This window comes from Gadus morhua, chromosome 11, assembly GCF_902167405.1.
Source record: "Gadus morhua chromosome 11, gadMor3.0, whole genome shotgun sequence".
Lineage (NCBI taxonomy): Eukaryota > Metazoa > Chordata > Actinopteri > Gadiformes > Gadidae > Gadus > Gadus morhua.
Genome location: NC_044058.1, coordinates 28513600 through 28523748, shown reverse-complemented (window position 1 = coordinate 28523748; position 10149 = coordinate 28513600). Strand labels below are relative to the sequence as shown.

The 10149-nt window shown below is 45.8% G+C and overlaps 1 protein-coding gene across 2 annotated transcripts in view; it reads right to left on the bottom strand.

Moving 5' to 3' along the window:
• Positions 1 to 8143: 8143 nt before the first annotated feature.
• tacr1a (tachykinin receptor 1a) overlaps positions 8144 to 10149 on the bottom strand; it is a 33527-nt gene continuing 31521 nt past the window's right edge. For both annotated transcript variants that reach the window (XM_030371567.1, XM_030371566.1), the window contains exon 6: positions 8144 to 10149. This exon is cut by the window's right edge and continues 629 nt beyond it. The gene's annotated coding sequence lies outside the window, so the exon portion shown is untranslated.

Genomic DNA, 10149 nt, shown 5'->3' with positions numbered 1-10149 from the left:
ATTGAAACATAAAATACAGCAATATCCACTAACAGCAGACATAAAATAAGGCTGGAAAATAAGGGGCACGTCATATGCTTTACTTCCAGCCATGACCTCGGGGAAGATCATTACGACGGGCCATAATATATCAAATATACCTTTTGGTCCTTGCACTTTCGTTCAAAGACATTAACTATACAGTGAGTGCATCATTATTGGATGAATAGCAAGCGCAGCCCCAGTAGGAATGGAACCCCAAACCCTTGCAATGTCAATGCCCTGCTCTGCTAAGTGAGTGAGACAGGGCATAGCGGGAGTACGCAGTGGCCTCCCAGCCAGTGGAGCTTGCTCATCTTTGATATTTGCTGAAAGGGATTCTAATCAGATGCAGTTTAGATGAAATGGTACTCATGTACTCTGAAAATGTTTATTCACTCATCTATTCCCCTGCTTTTATTTGCGGCGTAGTATAAGTTAAGGTTGACTGACTTGGGCGGTCCTCAGCTGAAGAGCGTACGTCAGCTGCATGCCATGTTGCAGCTCTCCTTAATTAACGGGTGGGCGTGCTCGCAAAAGCCGTGTTGATGACAACATTTTGATATACAGTGCAGTTCCTGAATTTCAACACGCGTGTGCGTTGACTCCTGTGAAAGGAATATATGAATAATCAATGGGCATTAATTGACTGTGCGCATATCAGCAATGGTTTACCCTTTCGGAAACACTAAATTAGCAGATGCAATCTGTCAATACATGCTAATGAAGGATGCAAACATCTTGATATGTGTGCTGTATGGCTGAAGTGTCAAACTGAATTCATCCACGGTCTGTTCCAATGCCTGTTTGGTCTGTTTTCAATGCTATTACTATATTTTATTTAGTTATTCAACCCTCATCCAAAGCAACTTTCAGATAATTGTTAGATAAATAATAGATAGGTAGGAAATGTTAGTAATTTAGCTGCAGGCAGGGGTTAGTGCATCTTGATCATGCAGACGTTGCGGATCAAACTAAACCTTTTCGGCGAGCCACACCTGTACCCCCCCACAACGTCTCTAGATCGAGGTCCTCTCGTTGCTTTGGTTTGAAACCAACCGCTGTCCTCACAGTGCCAGCGCTGACTCTGCCCGTCCAAAAGTCGATCCTGACATCGTCCCGAACTCGCCCATCGTCCGACTTAATAAACAGCAGCTATTTGGACGTTTGCACGTGGCGCATCTCACCGCCTCGCCGCCCTGCTGGGACGTCTGAATTCCGAGAAAAACAAAACCCAGAGAGTCTCTTCACTAATGCAGAAAGAGAGATGGCTCACAGAGACGGAGAAAAAAATGAAAAACGTGTATCAGGACAAAGTGGGAGCGAGGAGATGGACAGGGGAAGAGTAAGAGGAGTGAGAAGAGGGTAGTGGTGACGGAGCTGCACTCTGCTGCTCCACCGTCTTGGGCAACAACAGGCAATTGCAGCTGTCATGTCGGCTGTTGGCTGCCGACGGCACACCGCTTGGTTGCGTTTATTATTTAATTTGGTTGGTAGGCGGGGGGGGGGGATGAGAGGAGGACAGGGTGACAGTAGGATTCATGACACGTACAGATCACCAGCTGTTCTGCCAACCCCAACTCCTCCCTCCTCTCCCCTCTCACCTCCTCCCCATCTCCTCTCCCTCCTCTCCTCCCTTCCTCTCCTCTCCCTCCTCTCCTCCCCTCACCTCCCCTCCAATCCCTCCTCTCCCTCCTCCTCCTCCCCCTCTCCTCCTCCCCCTCCTCTCCCTCCTCCCCCTCCCCCTCCTCCTCCTCCTCCTCCTCCCCCTCCTCCTCCTCCTCCTCCTCCTCTCCCTCCTCCCCCTCCCCCTCCTCCTCCTCCTCCTCCTCCCCCCCCTCCTCCTCCTCCCCCCCCTCCTCCTCCTCCTCCTCCTCCTCCCCCTCCTCCTCCTCCTCCTCCTCCTCTCCCTCCTCCTCCCCCTCTCCGTCCTCCTCCTCCTCACCCTCCTCCTCCTCCTCCTCCTCCTCCTCCTCCTCCTCTTCATCTACCCTCCTCTGGACTTGGCACGTGTGTGACTGCTCCTTTGGCAGCCCCCCCATCCCCCCCCTACCCTCTTCCTTCCCCTCCTCATCCTCTTCCTTCCTCTACCTCATCATCCTTGTCTTCCTTTCCTCCTCCTCTTCCTCCCCTGCAGCCGAGTTTAGAGGACAACTCAGCAGGGCTGTCATCTGGTAAAACACACATGCACACACCCACGCACACTCCACATGCTCGCACGCACACACACGCACATGAACACATAAACATTGTCAAGTTGCCTGGTGCATCATAACATATGGCGATCTGGGACTGCACTGAACGGGTCTATTGAGCTGAGGATATGTTAACCAGGGGGTAGAGTCAAAGAATGAAGTCTACCAGCATGGGTTCTTGCAATGTTTCCTTGATAATAAGCAACACAAAATAAACATATGTAGAAGATTACTATTGTTTACCAAAGCGTGGCTTTCCATGTGTTCTGTAACCCAGAGATGAACAGTAAAGTGAATGTCACTGTTATTTGTCCCTCTACTATAGTCTTCACCCACTTTATCCTGTCCTGGTTATTGAAAGAACCCCACAAAATGGTTGAAAGCCTCACAGAGTCTACGTTTTCGCTCCTTACCTTACCTCCAAGGTATAGATGATTCGAGCTGTTACACAGTTGTCCAGAGACCTTACATTAAACAGATAGCAAGGCGTAACGAAACCAAAGAGTCAGAGGAAGATAATTTAAATGTACTCCAAATAGACTATTAAATAAGTCAGCACAGGCTTGGAAAAAAATCGGAAAGTGAAATAAGACAGGGTCTAGTATATCTTATTGGCCCTACATGTTCAGATGCACCTCCTATCCGCATAAAGCTCAACGTTATTATTGCCATAAATGTCGCAATAAAGAATAGGCCATGCATTCCCGAGCGTGGATGATTCAAACATCCTGCTTTTGTGCTTTATAATCCTCCTCTTCAAGTATTATTATAGCCTATTCTGTGCCTGCAATTGTACCACACTTCCTGTAAACAATCATGTCCTTTTGTCTCTCCATGTTTATGTCGCATAGCAGATTTAGCACAAAATAACACAAAGTGAAATTACAAGGTAGCTTTGGCAAAGCTCTCCGCGACAAAACACAGTTCCCCGTGTGATGCGGTGCAGCTGTATCACGGGAGACGATCCTATCATGTTAGCTAACCCTAACCCTTCTCTCTGTAACCATCTCTACTTTAACACCTAAGCATAACCATCTCTCTTTTACCATCCCTACCCTAAAACCTAAACATAACCATCTCTCTTTAACCATCCCTACCCTAACAACTAAACATAACCATCTCTCTTTAACCATCCCTACCCTAAAACCTAAACATAACCATCTCTCTTTAACCATCCCTACCCTAACAACTAAACATAACCATCTCTCTTTAACCATCCCTACCCTAAAACCTAAACATAACCATCTCTCTTTAACCATCCCTACCCTAAAACCTAAACATAACCATCTCTCTTTTACCATCTCTACCCTAACAACTAAACATAACCATCTCTCTTTAACCATCTCTAACTAAGGCCTAAACCTAACCACCTGTACCAAAATACCTGAACCTCACTATATCTAACCTTATGCCTAAACATAACCATCTCTAGCCTAATACAGAAACCGCCTGTAATAATACATTTTCCAACCTTTCGCTCAATATAAATCTTGCAGATGTGCGTTCCAGTATGACTGGCTCTGTGAGTGTGCGGGTCCATGAATGATGAGCAGCCTAGGGGGTTGGCCCATAGGTCATGTCTCTCTCTGCCTGACTCGCGGATGGAGTGACAGTTTGGAGTGACAGTTCGGGTGGCAGTAGCAACGGGCGCTCGCCACGTGTAATTATTCTACATAAGTGAACTGCTGTGTACCAGCTCACTTATGGGAGTCCATCTCCTCCGGCATGGAGCTCATTCCTATCTGCTCGGAGCTCTCCCTTAGGACAGAGTGTCTCATACATATTTACATGTCTGGATCCTGAGCGAGCTCAATTACCGCTTTGACAGCCGGTCCCCTTCCCGGAACGCCCCGGAAAGGTAAGGAAATCAGCGCCGGATAACTCCTGAAGTAATCGCTTCCCACCTTCTACTTCCCTCTTTTAAGAAGAAGCAGAAGTTTCTGCAGAAAAGGATTAAGGGGCGAATATAAACAAACAAATATAAACAACAGAGATAGCGCTGTTGGAGTGAATGTGCCAATGCTGCTATGTTTAAGTTTATGCCGAGGCACAGAGACGCACTTAATGCTCTTTGGCAGAATTTTGCCAAGTGCTATCCCATTGCACAACAGTCATTCTGACAAAATAAATTGGGAACTTTAGGTTTTATTGAAGCCAGGAGAGACGGTCATGATGTTCTCCCAGGCCGCTGTTTTTCTTCTGCATCAATGGTGTTGATTGTTCTTCAGGCCATATTGAAACACAGTGCCTTTGTGAGGGCTTTTAGTTTTCGCTGGCCGGAGACCCCCAGACCTCTGGACAGCAGGTCTCTGATGATGAAGCAGTTTGATGTGACAGCTGTAGGTCCACTTGGCTGGTTTCATCTGCCTCGCTCTGGGTGTTTTTGTGGTGGCTGGAATTATAGGTCTGTTTCATGCCAACAGTACGTAGAGCGCCCAAGCTGTCCTAATGAGACCCCCCCCATTGGAAAATCCAAAAAGCAAATTCTGAAATGTTTCCCAGCGATTTCTGAGAGACTGTTGGACTCCAAACCCACTCAGGGGGTCGCGGCCCGGGTATGACCTCTCCGGAAACGTTTTTAATATTTTTTGCCAAATGCATCAATCCAGTGCATAAATAGACTGCAATTTAATTTAGACATCCTCATTAACTAAATTCACCCACAGAAATGTTTTTGAACCAAATGCATTTTAATGGGATATTTATTTTAGCCAATAATATTACCATACTGTGAAAGCAATATCTGTAGCAAGTGTTTAAGATGATCATACACCAACTATTTAAAAAAAATAGCAGGTGGGTTAGGCCAGAGGTTTCTAACAAACCTTTTTTAATCTGATACGTATAATATAAAGTGGATTGAATTATGACACTATGAGCCTGAGCTGGTGAAATACGTTCGAGGGGTTATTTTGCTATTATTATTTATTTAGGTATAACAGATGGAACAATAGCTTTTTAATGACAATAGTCTTTAATAAGTTGTTGCCATTATAATTCCTCTGCTCACTCTTGCCTACATCCTCCACTGTAGAGGGCACTTGCCTACGGTCCCTACGTACTCCACTATAGAAAGCACTTGCCTTTGGTCAAGTAGTACGGTAAGCAGGATATGCCAAAGCCTATCTACTTTATTATGATGCTCTTAAGCAACAGTTGCCTTCTTCATTCAGGCAATGAGGATGATGATGGCAATGAGAACGTGGATATTAGCCAACAGAAATATAGGCAGTGGCCTATTAACTAATTTGCCGTCTTTATAGTTTAAACAGTATCTTTTAATCTCACATGCAACATGGATTTTTTTAACACAATATAATAGACATGCTTTGCTTTCTTGGGGGCAATAATGGGATATCCTGATGTGCCTGAAGGTAGCGAGGGCATAAATGATCTGTTTTACAACACAACAAATAAAACATCCAGATGCAAGACGAGACCATTGCTTCCATTGCCAAAACAAACCATCCTCCCCCCGGGAGAAGAAGAAACACATGGCGCTGCTTTGAGGAGTCCATCTGAGGCCCTTGAGGTGTGCACAGAGCCGTTCCTCTGACACATCCCTCATCCCTTTGTTGTCTGCAGCATCCTGCTGGAGTAGTTTGTACAGCAGACGCTGCCGCAATGCTGGGAAAACACACTCGTTTCAGGATTATATTGTTTGTGACAGCGGAGCGTTTTTTTTCATTGTGGTGTTGTTTTGTCTGTTGGAGTTTAGCGCTGCGTAAAGGGAATGTGGGAAGAACCGACCAACAAACTGACGTTTGGCTTCACGTCAAACATCATACCTATTCCTGCTCTATTCCGAAGTTCTCTATGACGGTGCCTGTATGTAACCCGTCTCCACCACCACCTCCACCACCACCACCTTCACAGTATTGCAGGACTAAGCTCGGGAAGGGCCTGCCAAGCGGCTGGTGTGTGTGTGTTTAGATCCATGACCACTTCAGTTTGCAGCTTATCCTGGCGGCTGTCAGACCAGTACAGGCCAGAGTGGAGCTGCCACTAGCTGGCAAAGACAGTAAGATATGCATGGAGGGCTACTGGTGTGTGATTATGCACTTGATATGCAGCCACTCATGTTGAAAATGAGGGTCCTTCACTTCAATTCAGGAGTCAAGCTTCCCAAAATCTCTCTCTCTCTCTCTCTCTCTCTCTCTCTCTCTCTCTCTCTCTCTCTCTCTCTCTCACTCTCACTCTCACTCTCACTGTCTCTTGAGCTCTTCAATACCTGTCTGAGCTCTAATCAGCACAATGGCACACAAATGCAAAGCCTGGCGCACACAAACCCACACACACACACACCGACACACACACACAAATGAACACACGCTAACACACACTTCATTTTGCGCACATATCCAGCACACACATATATGCGTGTACACACACACACACACACACACACCTGCAAGCCAATGTAGTTTGGACTGGCACACATGCACCAAGATGTCTCGAGAATAATCTGCAGCCAAAGCGTGTTCCTCTGTGCTCTTCCATCCGTACGCCCATCATAAAGTGCCTTTCTTCTCCCCCATCTCTCCCTCAGCCTCCTCCTACTCCTCTTCCTTCTGCTCCTTCTCCTCCTCCTCTCCTCCCCTTCCTCCTCCTCCCCCTCCTCCTCCTCCTCCTCTCCTCCCCTTCCTCCTCCTCCTCTTCCTCCTCTTCCTCCTCCTCCTCCTCCTCCTCCTCCTCCTCCTCCTCCTCCTCCTGTCATCTGCGAGGTGGTTGTTGTTTGTTGCCGGTGTTGTTTGGGGGAACGAGCACCCTGGTTGAAACGTGGCTGTGTTGGAGTACACAGGCCTGGTAATTAGCTCAGCCACATGGTGGGCTCCCGTCTGACCCTGGGGTCCGGGTCTGGTCCTCGACCCTGGCTCTGAACATCGAGGTAGGAGCACGGGCGCGTGGATGTTCATTTCCTTTCATTTGAAGGCCGGGTTGTTGTTTGTTTGCGCTCTGTTCACCCATTATATTGGCACAATGCATAAAGCTTTTAAATATACCCACACAATGAAATCTAATGTTTCTGCCCACATGAGAAAATATTGGTGTTTTTGTGAAGGTTGGTTGTGAAAAATAATAATGTTTTTGTTTAACTAAAAAGAGTACGCGTTTATCAATCTGCCCCACTCCACCAACGACCTGTGTTTGGTCTTATGTAAAACACAATCGGACACCAAGTCCTTAAGCATATGCTTGAGTCTTTAAGTGTCGTATATGTTTATGTATATGTATATGTGGATGTGCAATTGTGCATATATATGTTCTGGCTCAGAGTCTGACGATAAAAACATTGAACTGCAGTTTCTGACCTCAGCAGCATCACAAATAATCCTTTGGTCTTGATTCCACCCCATCCTCTTTTAGCACTTTTCTCTTTTTAATTTAGCCTCCCCACTCTCTCTCTCAATCCCTCCATTTCCCGCATGTCCCTGTCATCCGTGACTATCTCTGGCCTCACCTCCGTCTCCCTCTTCAGCTTCCATCCATCCATACCGCCACAGCCAAGAGCTGTCATCCCAGACCCCCCCCCCCATCAAGGAGCTTATTGTTGTCCGTGGTGGTGTGAACATTAGCAGGATTAAAGGGTCCGCTCCACACCGTCGCCGCTCAGACGCATCTCACGGCCCGGCGTCCAAATGGGGCTGTTTTATGTAAATTGATATTATTGGAGGTATTCGAACACAACAGCGAGGCCGTCTCCGGCTTCCTGGAAACAAGCACGGCGAATGTGGAGCGAGGGACATCGTAATCACACGAGCTTATGTCCCTCACCAGAGCACAACATGACAAGGTCTGCCTGAAACAGCAGACGAGAGCTCACCCTCGAAATGTCATCAATCCCAGAGCAAACACACGATGCAACACGCCATGTTTCAGTGAAGATGTTGGTGCCAATGACAACGACCATAAAGCAACACATCCACGGATTAAACATATAACGCTTTTATTTTTTAATTTTTTTTGGTGCAGAGCCACTCGGACCAAAGCATGATGACATCTCTCCAAATATAGAACATCCCACATTTGTTTGCAGAATTAACGACAAATGCTACATATAAGATCCACAAATAAACCCGACTATGAAATACGATTGCAAACACGATACAAAAAAACATTGTCGCATGTGTTAGTTTACATCAAGTTTCTCCCCGTGTCTCTGCAAACAAGCTGTCTGAAATTGGTTCATTAGAGCAATTATGCAGTGCACATAATTGAGGTGATGAACTGTACAGAGCTAAGTACAACTCCTGCCACATACCCCGTTGATCACAACTGCACCCCACACTGTGTGAAAGTCGTATACCATGTGCTAGAGAACATTTGAGGGGAATGTACACACACACACTGGTGTGAATCACAAAATATACAGAGAAAAAGCACACGCTAATACTTAAAGTAGCTCATAAAATACAAGTAAATACTCACAAATACACGAATGATACCACCATTAATACTATATAACCTGATTAAAATCAAAGTTTCTTGTTCTCAATCACCTAATATAAACTGATTAAAACCAAAGCTTCTTGTTCTCAATCACCTAATTGCCTAACACAAACAAATTTCACGCCAAGTTGGTGGGCGGAGTTTGTTGGATTTCAGAGTTCGGGACAGGCACGTGTGATTGGCACCTCTGTGGAAGGAGACAACTCTATTGGCTGACTACCCTCTCCTCCCTGGGAGAAGAGGCGGGAAACCAAGAGTGTTGACTCATTGGCCTAAAATGTCATTAGGCTGATTCAATCATCTGATAGGGTTTTATATCTCTCCCTGCCCTCAGCGCGAAATTACAATGTCAGTAAGTTAAATTTAATAACCTGGGAATTGATGGCTTTTGCCTACAGCTTTATTATGTCCAGATTTACATCTTTGGCTGCAGAAGAGGTTATTTAAGGTACGGGTGATTATTCATTTTTAAATCTGAGAATATATATATATATATAGAGAGAGAGAGAGAGAGAGAGAGAGAGAGAGAGAGAGAGAGAGAGAGAGAGAGAGAGAGAGAGAGAGAGAGAGAGAGAGAGAGAGAGAGAGAGAGAGAGAGAGAGAGAGAGAGAGCTTGTTTACATAAATATAACATAAACTCATATTACAGTAGTCCAACAAGGTAACACTGAATGTACAAAGAGTTGTGTGAACAAAAAAGAAAAATCTCCATCATTTTGGTAATTGGGCAATATGTTTGTCAGATTTCTGGAGATAGAAGTACATGCTTATTCGAGTTTCCTTGGGAAAATGAAAAGCTGTTGCGTGTGTTGTCCAGTCGCGGTGACAAACAAACTGAGTGTGACGTCGGTAGAAGTGCAGGGCCTGCTGTTAGCGGACACCATAGTTGAGAACACTTAACAAATCAAGATTATCCCAAGCATCATATTGACAGCAGGGCCAAAATACACACACACACACACACACACACACACACACACACACACACACACACACACACACACACACACACACACACACACACACACACACACACACACACCACACATCACTTCCTAAAGCAGTGGTATAGTCGGGAACTGATTTAAGGGGGGGTTGATAAAGTTTCAGAAACATAAATCTTTGACAGCTTTTTTCCCCATTGACTTTATGGCAATTTAGCCATGGCTCTCAGTCTCTTCCACTCTCCTCTCTCCTGATCTCTTCTGCTTGCCTGCTCTCCTTCTCTCCACTTTTTTCCTCGTCTCCTCTCCTCATCTCCTCTCTTCTTTCCTTGTCTCAACACCTAAGCAATTCCAATCCCTATAGTGCCATTGCCACAGAGTAAGCCCAGGGACTGCAGGGCCTGCAGAGGAAACAAATGAACTCAGCCCAGCAGCTGACTAGCATCGGAGAGGAGATCGTTATGATTGTTATGAAGCATTCATAAATCACGCCGTACCTTGTGTATTAATTGCATTGCATGGTGTCTGAGAAACACAATCCA